Genomic DNA, 11,218 nt, shown 5'->3' with positions numbered 1-11,218 from the left:
GATTCTGTTCTTGCTCCATCTGTAATCCGACCAAACCTGGGAGCTAGATTTGAGATACTACAGACTGTTAGGTCTGCAGTACATTTTCTTTGTCATTCAACAGCTTCATCATTCATATAAATATCACATATGTTTCTTTTCTGCCTTTAGATTAGCAAATTAGCTAAGCGGTTACATAATTTCTCTCTGCCACCCTCTAGTGTATGTTTAAAGGTGTTATTAAGATGTAGGAAGGCACTGAGTTATTTGGGGGCAGCAGACCAATATTGATACACACACACACACACACACACACACATATATATATATATATATATATATATATATATAGTTTGGTGCAGGGCAGGGTGGACTGAGCATTCATTGGAGCTTTTTGCTGAACAAAGCTGCTGCTGCTGCTGCTGGAAGCCATGCTGACGAGAGCACTGAACCAAACAGTAAAGCTATGGGCTGGAAAACCAAAACAATTAGCTTCAAGGCGGTAAAAAGCTTTCTCGGAGCTGAGGCAGACTGCAGGGTCTGGTGATATTTTCTCTGTGGGTCGCTCACTACAAGCAACTCCTTTCACATGACAGACGTTTTTTTCCGTTTTTCATATGAAAATGTTGATTAGTGCAGCTTTAAAAGAGCTCTGGAGGTGTTTAAAGCTGTTTTATTCTGCTCTTGTCTCTTTAGAGAGTTCTCACTCTAAGGGTAATTATTCAATGGTTGATAAGGCTTGGTCTTGTTCTGTAACTATTATGAACTTCCAGTCCTGCTTTTGCTTTCCCTGCATTGTCTTCATCTGTCTTGCATTAGCTTTATCCCATTTTGCTAATTCCTCCGCTCATTTTGCTTCTCCCTCCTTATTTATATTCTCTTTTCAAACCCTGCCTCAGTCTTTTTTACCTTCTTTTCCCTTTCTCTTCACACTTCATCTACTTTTTCTGCTTTTTCTACCTCACTCGTTTTATTCTGCACCACCCGTGCCTGCTGTCCACATGTTGTCCAAATACCAGAAATAATGCTAGAATCATTTGCTGGTAAGAAATCAAACTTTATTCTAAAAACGCTGTATGGGGTGAGGTCAGGGTCAAGAGGGAGTGCTACACTCAGCAAATAACAGATAACAACTGCCTGTATGTCTCATTCTCATGAAGGCAATGTCTCAGGAACGCCGGAAGGAAATTCAGTCTTCAAATTTAGCGCAAATGTTCACTTGGACTCAGAGATGAACTGATGTTGGTGGTCAAAGGTCAAGGTCACTGTGACCTCCATCCCATTCCCGTGAACAGGATATCACAGGAACACCGTGAGGGAATTTCTGGCGCAAGGTCACTGTGACCCCACAAAACATGTTTTTGACCATAACTCAAGAATTCATACGTTAATTATGACACAATTCCACACAAACGTCTCGCAGGAGACAATGACGACATGAGGACATTTTACATCCAGAAGGTCAAAGGTCAACTTCACTGTGGCATCATAATGTTCTAGAAAGACTCCTTTATGGCCATAACAACACCATAGCTCAGGAGCGGCATGGGAGATTGTGTCTGAACAAAGTTTTTATTTTGTCAATATTATTTTCAGCTGATGTCACAATTAGGGGGAGGGTGTGCATCCATACTGCAAGTCCTTCATTCCTCTGAGAAAACCCTACAACAACATACAGCATCTGTGACTGAAAGCAGGCACCGGCCTGCAGCACTGCTGAGGATCAATGGAGCAGACTAGGCCTTTTACTGAGTGTGTTGTGTGGAAGTTTTTGTAGTGGAATGAGCAGTGAATCAGACAGTGTGTGTCTGTATGTATGTATTTGTGTGTTTGTGTGTGTGTGTGTGTGTGTGTGTGTGTGTGTGTGTGTGTGGTGCAGACATTCCTCTGCAGACCAGAGTTTGTACCAGAGCAATGTAATGACAGGTCTGCTGGGCCCACGGACCAGCTCTGGTATAGGGAAATGGGAGCAGAGTGTAGGTTACCACATCACATGTTCTCTCTCTCTCGCTCTCTCTCGCTCTCTCTCTCTCACACACACATACGTTCTCCTCCCTCTCTCTGGCTCTCTCCCTTGTTCTTTCCATCTTAAAGCCCAGTTCTCCTCATGGCAGTCTTTGTTGGTGTATTCCTGGCATCACTGACTCTCCTCAGGGGCAAACATCCTGTGTCCAGAATTAACTCCTGGCCTCTTTTCCATTCTTTTATAGGCCTCAGTAGCGTGGCAGTGTTTTGTATATATTCCAGAGGCCTCTCCCTGACTTCTCTCCGTGTTGGGATCACCAGTCTGGATCACCCAGCCTTCCACAGTCACTGTTTTTGCAGATTATTTACAGGTGTGATGCACCTGCCTGGCATAGACAGAGGATATGGGATTACAGCTTCATTTTTCCACCCAGCATTGAGCAAATGTAACACAGGGACCCAAAATAATGTGGCCACATCCAAGTTAGATTTTCAGGTCCCTTCGGGTTGCAATCACTGCAACAATTACTGCCATGGTATTATTTTACTGGAGTGTGCCGGGAAACAAATGTTCTCTATTCCTAAATGACTTCCACTCATTTCCCACTCAATACCCCATGACTGCTTAGTTGAGAGAAAGAGCACGTCTGCCCTCTAGTGGACAAAGCTCAACCAACAATCAGGTTTTCTGTTCTTCTGTGCAGCACATTGATTTTCAGAGAAAATGATGCCTCTGTGTTTCAGTCAGTAAGTACTGCTCAAAAGGAGGCTCTCGCCTCTGGGTTGGCATCTTAAACATGCTACAGCTTTTCACAAAGTGAAATAGACAAAACAATAGACAAACCTTTGCTTTAGTCTGGTTGATTGGAATTTGCTAATTTACTGAACTGCTTAGGGTTGTTTGAACTTGCAAATCTATTTCAGCTTACAGTAACTTATATTAAGTGGCTGTTTGTTTGTGTCAAAGGGAAACATGACAACCAATTAACATCCAAACAATGTCATACTTATTGGTGCTCACCTGACACAATAAAAGTGAAACGGCAGGATGTAATCAACGATGACATTCACATCGTCAATATTTGAACAAACCAAGACTTACTCAACCATAAATTGACAATTTAAAACGCCATAAAACTGAAGACACAGACAGTGGAGGGCCACAAAAAGAAACTCTTTAACTGCACATATGCACAATATTACCTGTCAACATTAAAACTGACAATAGCAAAAGAAGAAATGGAAACATCAATATTGTGCATTTTGTAGCTGCACCACTCAGTATATGAACATAAACAGGAGAGAGCAGACTTCATCTAAAACCTGTCTGCCTGTACAGACGTCAACCAATTCTGACTGACCCGTTCAAACTGCTGTGAGACAAAATGTAGATATAGAAATTCTAAACTATTTCAGCTATCCATTTATTAAATAATGTGTAAAACATAAAAATATGAACTTCAAAAACGTCCATTTTTAGAGCTGATAAACTTCCATGAAATGAGCCATCAGAGTTCAGGGTTACGTGGTTTTCAGTAGTCTGCTACTTAAACCATGCACAAGTGAGAGAGATGTTTATCCACTGATGCTCATGAGGACCTCTGAAAGACTTTGTACAGTCTATGTACCTCAGTTCCTCAGTCTGCTCATTTGGTGATGCACAAAACAGAAACGTCACAAACAATTCTAACGTTACATCGCCTCTTACATGGTTTTCTGGAGGAGTCTGTTTCTTAAACCAAGCACAAGTGAGGAACACTGTCCTCCACCCATGTCATGAGGACCTTCTGGATGACTTTGAATGTTTCCTCCAGGTTCCTTTGGATAGTCTATGTTGAGGGCAAAAACAAGACCCATCAGCATGGCAATGGTGCTGAGGAAGTCCTTCAGCTCAGACAGGATCACTGCTTCCACAAGGATGTCCTGTCCATCTTTCACCATGACAATGCCAACTTTCATCCCCTCGGTAATTCTGTCCTCATGTTCTGTGGATTACACAAGAATTTAAAGAAAGCAACGTAGCTTTTACCATTTTTTTGTTCTAGCAGTTTGTAGTCTCTCTCTCTCTCTCTCTCACACACACACACACACACACAAAAGCACTTCAACACTTATAATGTTATGTGAAAGCCCTGCTATTATCACCTGACAGTGAAGTGAGTTCCATCTGCTGATGAAGATCAAACCTGGTGCCATGAATCAGTTGTTAGTTATTAAAGCTGGACAGATCTCTTCAGAGCAACACATTTTTGTCTGGCATCTACACAAAACGAGTCTTACTAAGCATGTTGGGTGTTTGTATCACTCTTCAGGACCTACACACCATTTAAACTAATTGACAACTGTCATAAAGATATAAAGTAAACAATGCTTTACTCCCTCTGGCCTGCAAAATGCGAACAACAAATGTGGGAGGCATGGAAGAACAACTAACAGCTGTACACTTATGCCATCATCATAGGCCTGTTCAGGGTCACTGTGCCACTTCTTGCCTAGTACAGCTCAAGGAATCTGGCCAGATACTGGTCCAGCCCAGTGAAGAGGGAGCATTAGTGCTTAAACTGGACATTCTGAGAGTGTTTTCAGCTGTGAAAACACACTTCACCTAACGAGCCACTTTGCCACAACGTTGCTGATCAGGTAGTCAGCATTGCAGACCATCTGAAATTATAAGATGTAGACTATTAAACCAATCAATGCACATCACAAGCAATGCACAGTGTTCATTAATGTCAGGAAGTCATGTTCACCTAAACATTAATGCTGTGAAAGGATTTCCTGTTCACAAAATCTCCCTCATGGGGGGATTTTATTTTGATATGGTTGCAGTCAAGTGCACCAATGACAGTGGGGAAACCTGCAACATAAAGCAATGACTGTTAACACTTGTCCTGTAATTTGTAGTTTCTCTTAGCTGCAATGCTATAAAAATCCTTTTTGATGTCACGGAGCCCTCAGTGACCAGGGAAGGAGATGAAGACACCTGAAAGTGATTCAATAGCCAGGTACACACTACGCACCGTACGGCAAATTGAGGCCTTGTTCAGGTTTTCAGCATCCCCCACCGAGTACAGGAAGCCTCCACTTGCAAAACACCGCAAGGCCACACACACCATTTGCTCAACACTCAGCGCATGGCTCCGTGCTGTGTGGTGTTGGATCCTGGGACCCAGCAGTCTGCACAGATAGCGGATGCCATCTGCAGAAAACCAATATCTTTCATAGAGGTGGTCATCAGGGAAGGCCAATGGGTCCGCCCTGTCCCTGAAGACTCTCTCCAGCCTGAAGGCTCTCCTGAGCACACGTGCTTCTTCATCCACAACCTCTTGCAGAAATGGGCATGCCATCATTAGAGCAGGAAGGAACACACCATTTTGGGCCTTCATACAGGCTATTGGATAGCTAGATTTAATGAGAAATACCTTTGCACCTTCACAAGCTACAAATGGTTATCCAATCAGGATACCTGCTGCCTTAAAGAATAGATAATTGATTAAAATGCCCCCTGTCTGACTTTCAAACTGCTCAACTTCTGCCATGAAGTGTTTTGATATCTGGGAAATAGCATTTCAGGTACATTATGTGCCTTTCTTCTTGTCTTAAAACAGCCAGTCTTTGGTGTGTGACTTCCAACCAATCAGACCACTTGGGGCTACCATAGAGATGACACTAGGCATTATGTCACAGACTGGAATTACAATCTGCAATCCTAGTCATTTAATCTTTTTATTAAGATTCGTCATCTTCTTGGAGCTGGTAAGGAAAGGAGAATAATGATTAATACATTGTGTTACAGTCAGCATACAGTCTGCACTGAAGGTAAAACTATTTTCTTTTTTATTTCGAGGTCCAATTTTCTGAGTTTCTTCCTTTTGAGTTCAGATTCCAATGAGAGGTCTTCAATTTGTTTTTTTTATATTCAATGTCCAGATCTGCCAGCTTTATTTGCTGTCTAAGATGTGTGGCATATAACTGCCTGATAGCTTGTGAGTTCTGAAAATACATAACAATTAGCACAGCAATTAGCGGGAATTTTACATTTTGAGAATGCACTTCCATTAATACTCACTATGTTGCACGGCTGGCTTTCACCCTGTACAGCATCTGGGTCCTGTGACAGAAATGACATTTTGTGTGGGCACCAGATGATGACTTCTCACCATTGTAGACTGAATGAGTACTTCCACTTTACGATACCTCAAGCCTTCTTGAATCAAGAGAGTTCGTCACCTCATCAAAGTCGTCTGCTGCTGCTCCACTGGTGCCTTCACCCTGTCATATCTAAAAGGGATTCATATTGAAACTACTAGATGAGACATGCAGGCCTACAGTAGGCCTTTGATGGAGTACTCACTGGATCATCATCTTCTTCTGGTATTTGTGACCCCAGTGTTGGAGGCTCCAACAGTGAAGCGATGTTTCCAGACACTGCAAGGTAAACTAAAGTCAGATAGTCCAGATGGATTCAATATGAATGGTTATATGTCCCATGTAAAGATGGAAGAATGCACCTTTGATGAAGAGGGAGGCATCTTCTTGGGAGGGACACATATTTGATTCTAAGGCTCTGTCCTCAGCTGGGGTTAGGTCAGCTAGTGGTGACCCACCACCCGTGCCTTGCTTGTGGGTTTTTTTTTTTAAATTGCTACATAAGTACTGACAATATGTGAGCAGGCACCCTCTGGGTACAAAGTATGTACATGCATAATATTTGTCAGGACCGTTCTGCAGGATGTTCTTGTACTTTATCTTGACTTGCTGCCAAGTTCGTTTGGGCCCAGTCATGTTTAATCTGAAAATAATAAATTAAATTAAAAAATGAACAAAGGACACACACACACATAATGAATGAAACAACAGAGGAGCATGAGGAGCAAATACGGAGCTGCATTTACATGATTTCACTCACATCTGCAGTCAGTTTCACTGGCAGTTCCAGCTGTTTCATAATCTGAATACAACTACGTCTTTGGGGATGTTAATAAACTATTTGGATTGTAATTGTGATGGTTTCAGTGGAGTAGTGAGTGTGTGTTTGTGCAATACTTACGCATTCAGGCGATCTGCAATACTTTGCCACGCTTTCTGTCGTTGTTTTATTGCAGTGGCGGTGTTTCCTTTTTTTTTATTTGGTCTTTGACCTCTTCATACGCCTCCATAATTATCTCCTGCTCCAGCGGGGAGAAGTACGCTGCACGAGATGCCATGGTGAATCAGTGAATCTGTGATTGATTGCGGGCCCTATTTGAGGAGCTGTGTGCTGCAACTTATCCAGGATTGGTTTCACCTGGCTTGATGAATCCGTGTCTACTTATCCTGGCTTGGCGTTTGTGCAACCAATTAAGCCTGAACTCTGTTGTTTTGGATTGGTTGAGCCAGGCTCAATAACTTATCCTGGTGTCTGAATCCTACTTTTGTGCAACAGGCCCCAGTTCCTGAGCGTCACTGTCAAAAAACAAACAAAAAAACAGCAAAGACAAACAAACAAAGACTGATGTGCGCGAGCATGGGCTCTCTCAGCTTTGTTAAATTTTATAAATCTACTCACAAAATGTCAAGAAACAAATATTCTTACACGGTCTTACTTAGCCTACCTTGTGAAATCATCATAAAACACTTAAACGCGGCAGAAAGTGAATAACACTCATGAAAGCGTCTCAGTTTTGCCTTGTTCCTACAGTTACAAACTCTGGTTTGGTCGAAATAAATCCTTACTTTACAGAATTAACCGTGAAAATATTCCAGCTCTAGCAAACTTTAACTCGCTGTTTCTGGCTGCCTCTCTGCTGTTAGCTAATGGATGCTAATGTGCTAATACGGTTAGCTCGTCCAGTGGTCATTCAACTATGGAAAATAAAATGACAAAAATCGCCCAAAACGCCAAATCCAGTCAGCCATGGACTCAGCCAATCGCCCAATCCTGATACACTAACATGGTATGTATGATATTTAACGTGAAACACAAGTTTTGCCAAACGTTAAGGTTCAATTTCAATTCAATTTGATTTCACTCACCTCCAAAACAGTCAGATACAAAGATAATGAACAGATGAGCACGAACTCGACCGTCAACTGTCCACGATGCACTTCATAGCCCTGCCCGGAAATAAATCATCAGTCATTTGCATTACTGACATAGAATAATATGCTCAAATTTAATTGTCCGTGCATGTGGTCCGGCCATGGCGTCCATAATAAGCACGTAATACAACCTGCCCTTCATTTGACAACAGAGGAGGAAGGACTGAGCGATAAAACCTGACAACAGACTTCAGTGTGGTCCGATCGGAGAGATTCGGTTGATGTCGGGTTTGTGGACCATTTGAGATCGGCTGGGCTCGGGAAGCTTGCTCGGTAAAAATCGTCATGTCTGGTTTGGAGCCGCAAGCAGCCGCTCTGCAGTTGAAACTCGATACAGCTGTACGATTTCTCCAATGTGATGTTCATTTCCCTGTGAAGCAGGAATCCTCCTCTGGCCCTCCACTCAGATTGTGCTGCTCAGTCAGAGATCCCATTTTTTATCATCACTTCTGACTTGTTCAAGTAAATGAGTTGCAGTGGGTTGACTTGCCGGGGACATCTCTCTCCAGAAGGGGGCAGTATAGGAACATTTAAAGAAGTGAATGCTTTTCCTCTCCGTTACAAAATGAGTAGGTTCATATTGTCAGTCTATAATTTTAAGATGTATTATGTAAGAGATAACCTGATTACTCTACATGATCCCTTTCTAGAACACAGCTCACTACTAAAGCATTCAATAATGTGGCACATAGGAATCAAAACATATTTTATTGATTTAAAATTACCAAGCAAAAGTAGCCTTCCCCGCCCATTAATGATAATTGATATTGAATTGGACATTCAGTGAATGGCGGGTCTTTAGGGATGTTGATGTTTTCTCTTTGTCTCCTTCCACCATGCCTTGGACTCCACCTGGAAACACAATTGCGACAGGGGGGGCACTCACTCACATCTTGCACGTTGTTGGGCATTTGACCTGTTTGAACACCCCGTTGCTGGATGTGAAATAGGGACTTTTAATCATGTCAAATGTGGACAAGTGACAAGTATCCCAGACCTGAGAGAGAAGTAGCTGGCGAAAGAGTTTGGTTTACTGTCATTATCTTGTAATGACAGATAAAAGCAATGTATGAGGTTTACTTGATGTCAACATTATTTCATGGTAATGAAACCCAACTCTCCATTATGTTCACAGACTTTTCCCATGAGTGCATGAGGCTCTGAATGTAAAAAAACAGAAGGTATATGTAAAAGCAGCTGCCTGAGGATCTTCCCTCTCTGTCAGGTGATGATGATGATGATGGCGAGCATCTGTATGAAAGTGTGAGTGAGAGGCCAGGCTCTGATCTTAGTTAACAGCAGGACAGCGGGCCTGCAGCACTCCTCTCCCCCAGCTTTCTGACACTGATTCAGCTCCATCTGAGTGTAATTCAGGTCTTTCCTGTCTCTAAAATAAAAAATACAAGTGAACAGCTCTTATGACCCTCCTTTTGAACATTTGGCATCAGGCCTCAACAACATCCTGAAAACATCCTCAGAATGTTGCAGTGCCACTGTTTTTTCTTTGTCATCCTGTAATCTAATGTCCTCTGAACATTACATGTTCTCTGAACATTAGATTAAAACATTTTCTTTAAAGCATTTTTAGAACTTGTAAGTAACGTTTGCCAATGTTGTGGCCATGTTCCTTGCTGGCTGGGATGAAATGTCCTTTGCTGTTTTAGGAAGAAACGCGCTTGGCCTGTTCCTCATGGAAGAGGGACGCGTTTAGACGGTAAACCCTCAGAAGGAAAACTTTTACAAGAAATCTGAAATGAGGCTCATTTAACTGATGTTTATAGAGCCGTGAAGCCTCTCGGAACCGATTTTACCAGGTCTGACTCCAGAAGTAAAACACGCTTTGATGGAATATATGTGTCTTCAAACTGTACAGTATATCATTATGGCACAATCCTAAACAATTTTTCGCATCATCTTTTAGTTAAATCATCTGTTTTCTCTGCCTCAGTGAACAGAGGATCCTGGAAACTAAAGTCAACAACGACCTAATCACAGAATTAAGACAAGAAATACATGGAAGAATTCAATCAAAAGTTTTAGAAAAATCCCATGTGAAATTATGGAGAATAATAAAACATAGGATAAAACATGCATTTAAATTTAAATGTAAGGAATTCAATAAACTTAAAAATAAAATGCATGATTCATTAATAAATCAGTATATTAGTAGAAAGCAAATGAAAAATAGATCTGCAGCAACTGAGGAAACAATGAGAGGTTTAAAATCACAAATAGATAACTTTAATAATGAACTATTACATCATATTCACAAACAATCACAATCAGATGACAGAGGAAACCTCGTTCATGCTATCAAATCAGGACACAGGCGACTCCAAAGTAATTTCATGAAAGGCATAAGAAGGAAAGGATGGAAATAATAAAAAATTAAAGTTATTAGAGAACTATGTTCCAGTGCCCGCAGGAAAATTCATACAGACACAGACTCTGTGAACATCTGACAAAAAGAGGAGGAAATACGTGAGGGATAATGTAGAGTGAGCAGGTTCCTATGGAGAAATGAACCCTGTCAGGATGAGAAAGAATCCCGACACAAAGTAATGATTAAAACATGTTTTATAGATTTAAAATGAGCCGACTCTCTTCTGTCACCGCTCTCACTGCGCAGCGGCTCTGAAGCGCATCAACCACCTCTCACTGTGCGCAGGCCTGCAGGCAAAACTTACCTCTTTACACTTATTTAGCGTGATTAAATTAAGCATTAATTAACCATGTCAAATGAGGAGAAGTGACGGGATATCCCAGACCTGAGAGAGACGTAGCGGGCCACAGAGTTTGGTTTACCGCTATTATTTTGTACTGAGGGATAAAAGGCCCGCAGCAGCTGATTTCTGCGTTCAGCGTCCTACAATAAAAAATCTGTCTCCAGTTTTGTCTCCACTAAGCAGTCTTTTAACAGGTTGATCTCCCATGCTGTGTTTTTCTTGCTGTTGTTTCGTGTCTATCCGCTTCAATCTGGTCAATCTCAGTGTCCTCAAGTCGCTTGTGCCTTAATATCGCTTCAACGTCGGTCCAGAGTTGTTCTTTACTTTTCTCGTCTTTTTGATGGGGACATTCTCAGCCACAAGCCAAGTGCTTTGTCCTCTCCAAACAAATTAAAAGTAATGTCCGCAAAATTGTACATATTTTGCCATTAAGGGATTGCCCCTTTAGTCTATGACCGTTGCTACGG

The 11,218-nt window shown here is 41.8% G+C and overlaps 1 long non-coding RNA gene across 1 annotated transcript; it reads right to left on the bottom strand.

Moving 5' to 3' along the window:
• Positions 1–5,356: 5,356 nt before the first annotated feature.
• LOC121610697 lies at positions 5,357–7,165 on the bottom strand. The gene is made up of 3 exons (XR_006007048.1): positions 6,995–7,165; positions 6,142–6,736; positions 5,357–6,055 (listed from the first exon to the last, which is right to left on the bottom strand). It is a non-coding gene; the product is annotated as an uncharacterized LOC121610697 (long non-coding RNA).
• Positions 7,166–11,218: the final 4,053 nt, after the last annotated feature.

Source organism: Chelmon rostratus, chromosome 8, assembly GCF_017976325.1.
Source record: "Chelmon rostratus isolate fCheRos1 chromosome 8, fCheRos1.pri, whole genome shotgun sequence".
In the NCBI taxonomy this organism is placed as follows: Eukaryota; Metazoa; Chordata; class Actinopteri; order Chaetodontiformes; family Chaetodontidae; genus Chelmon; species Chelmon rostratus.
Note: the sequence above shows the minus strand (reverse complement) of the source record. Positions and strands in the feature narration are given on the sequence as shown.